At 40.7% G+C, this 3,247-nt stretch overlaps 1 pseudogene; it reads left to right on the plus strand.

Annotated features, from left to right (window-relative positions):
- Positions 1 to 1,221: 1,221 nt before the first annotated feature.
- Positions 1,222 to 2,458, plus strand: LOC146716628 (uncharacterized; annotated as a pseudogene).
- The last annotated feature ends 789 nt before the right edge of the window (positions 2,459 to 3,247 follow it).

A 3,247-nucleotide genomic window follows, 5' to 3' on the forward strand; every position in this document is an offset into this window, starting at 1 on the left:
GTTGCCTTACATGCATATAGTGTACAAACTCAAAAAACACATTCCTCTTAAAAATTAAGATGTGCAAATGTGAACAAATCAACTTGTTAGAGATCTTCATCTCCACTGTAAATAAACAACAAGCCAGAAAACAAGAAAACTGCACCAAACACCACAAACACCAACAAATTAATGTCTTCTCATCAGACATTGAAGCTTCTTTCCTGTGTGACATAAAAAATAAGAGACCGATGTTTGTTTGTTTTTTTAACTAGTTAAGCACCCACGTTCAGTCATCCACCCATTCACGCACTGGTGATGTAGCTACAGCCACCCTGGGGCGCCACCAGGCCCTCTGACCACCACCAGTAGGCAACGGGTGAAGTGTCTTGCCGGGTGAAGTGTCTTGCCCAAGGACACAACGACCAAGACTGTCCAAGCCGGGGCTCGATTACAAGGCGAACTCCTAACTCTTGAGCCACGATCGCCCAGTGGGGACATGGGGACATTTCAATTTCCAGCAGGAAGCTCCCCCTTTTTGTTAAACCCTTTAGATCAGGGGTCGGCAACCTGCGGCTCTTTAGTCCTTATAGTGCGGCTCCGCGTGGTTTGTGAAAATAAATTAGCTGAAGTGTATTTTATTTATGTTAGTTCTTTTTTTAACTTGTAGTTCTAAATTGGAAGATTATTGTGATTTTGCAATATACAAATAAAATTATATTTTGTTATTTTTTCATCGCTCAAAATAAGCGTCACACTCGCGGAAGCCGGTGTACCCGGCGAAACGCCGTGCATTTATCGAGCCTTTCAACCCCAGATAGGCCAATTATGGCTCTTTGGCTCTTTGGGTCTTAAAGGTTGCTGACCCCTGCTTTAGATGAACAGAGTTTTTTAATTAAATACATAATCTTTAATAAATGTTCTCTTTTATAAAAAGTAGGATAATTAAAAAAAACTTTTATTATACTTCTATTGAGTAGAAAAAAAACTCGTGTTTTCTGTCGTCTGTTATATAATATTAGTGATGTTTGTGACAATTAATTTCTTAATCGGCTGGACTAACCAATAGTCCACAACCAGGAAACACTGAAATTTTACGTTAAGTTTGAAAACAGTTTAAAAAAAAAAAACCCCATTCCAAAATGTCTTGTGACAATCTCATTGGCTTAGGGAGTGATGATGTCATAGATCTTAAGAATCTTAAGTCCTTTGATGTTTTTCCTTAAGTAGGGGTGAGAAACAGCAAGTTTTAGTTCGTTTCAGCAGCATCTGTGTTTGCAGCCTACAAAACGTTCACCACAAGCTCTTCAAAGTCATCGTATAGAAACTCCAACATGTTTCCAAGAAAAAAACAACCAATTCAAAAAGATTACGCCGCCTCTCCTTCCTGGCGTGGCCGGCCAATTTCCCCAAATGGCTCCTCATCCTTCCAAAGGGCGTTAGAGGAGAGTAGGAAGGAAAACTACCTTCTCCAGAAAAAAATGCAACAAATTGAAGAAGAGAAACTTCAACTGGAGGACAAATGTAGACGAATGGAAGCCCAAAATAAAGAGCTGGAAGACAGACAACAGCGCCAGCCGGACATAAAAATTATTAATGAGGGCTGGGGAATCAAGTTTGCTCAGACCCGAGAGCAGATTGTGCACCTCATTAAAGAAAACAGGCAAAAGAGTGCAGAACTAAAAGAAATGACCAACCAGCTCCAAGACAAGAAAACGATGACTGATAAGATACAACGGGATCTCCAATACATGGACCGAAAAAATCGGCTCCTCCAAAGACAGCTCCATGAAGCTGTGGAAGAAAAGAAAGAATTCCTCCAACAGAAGGAAGAGCAGGACAAAAAGCAACGAGACATGCAGCACGAACTGAAGAGCATGCAGGAAAAATACCGCATGCTGAGAGAAAGCCTGGATGAAACACTGCGCCAAAATTAAGACCTTCTTCAACAGAAAGAGCAACAGCAGGAAAGACTGAAAGAAGGAAAACGTATCGTCCAGGACTTTGAGTCTAAAAATCTAAAACTGCAAGAGTTTTGTAATCAGCTGGAGGACAAAGCAACTAAAGTGGAAGAAGAAAAGGACAAACTGGAGAAACGCTGCTCACAGATGCAGAGAAGGATCGATCAGATAGCGAGAAACAACTCCGAGCTCGTTAAGGGGATTTTGGTGGAATTCAATAACTTGAAGCGTGAACACACTCAAATGCAGGCGCAAAAACAACAAGAAGACAAAATACATGAAGACCTGCAGCTCACGCTCCAAGAAATCCAGAAAAGAAACGAGCAGTTAGAAGACAAGCACAAAGAGGTCCAACAGAGAAATGCAGACATGCACAAGGACAAGCTGATACAGGAGGCAACATCCAAACAACTCAAAGACAAGCTTGAAGAACAACAAGCAACATTGGAAGAGGTGGAACAAAGATGTGAGAAACTTGAAGAACAAAACGCAGAAACCATCGATGAGCTGAGAAATCTCATCCTGGAGAAAAAAGCGCTCGTGGAAAAGTGCATGAAAAAAAAGAAAAAATGGTTCCACTTGTTCCGGAGGAGAGACGCTACCGCTTCCTCACCTGATGTAGCCTCGTCTTGCTCCACCTCTGTTAACCCCCCCAACCAGTCCCGGCCGTTGACTGTCCCCTCCTGAGCCTGGTTCTGCCGGAGGTTCCTGCCCGTTTAAAGGCAGTTTTTCCTCCCCACTGTCGCCAACTGCTTGCTCAGAGGGGATTGTTGGGCTTTTCTCTCCTCTGCCTTGTTTCTTCATTTACTTGTTTAACTTTTTTCATTATTACTTCATTTTACCTTGTTTCTTCATTTACTTGCTTGTTTAACTTTTTTCAACTTATCTAAATAATAAACCAATTAAATTTATCCTTTGAGTATTTTTCATCTCATCTTTACAGAATCTTTCCAAAACATTTTCAAACATTCAGATCTGTCTTTTATTTTCTTCTTGAAGCCTCATAAATGGTGAACTAAAAACCCGGAATATGGTTTGAAACATAGTTTCAGCTGAAACTGGCATAACATGCTGTGTGTGTGTGTGTGTGTGTGTGTGTGTGTGTGTGTGTGTGTGTGTGTGTGTGTGTGTGTGTGTCAGGATATCACTAGTTAGGTCATCATGTTTAGACTCATTCACTCCAAAATTATTTAGGCCAAATCTTTAAAACAGTGTCATTTCATACACATTTTCAATTCACTTCAATCGCACAAATGCAGAAATAATTATTTGCAGTATCTTATTTATTATGAGAATGTCATGCCTGA

This window comes from Copadichromis virginalis, linkage group LG3, assembly GCF_057382275.1.
Source record: "Copadichromis virginalis isolate Kocher_CV1m ecotype Utaka linkage group LG3, C_Virginalis_male_GT1.1, whole genome shotgun sequence".
NCBI classification, from domain to species: Eukaryota; Metazoa; Chordata; class Actinopteri; order Cichliformes; family Cichlidae; genus Copadichromis; species Copadichromis virginalis.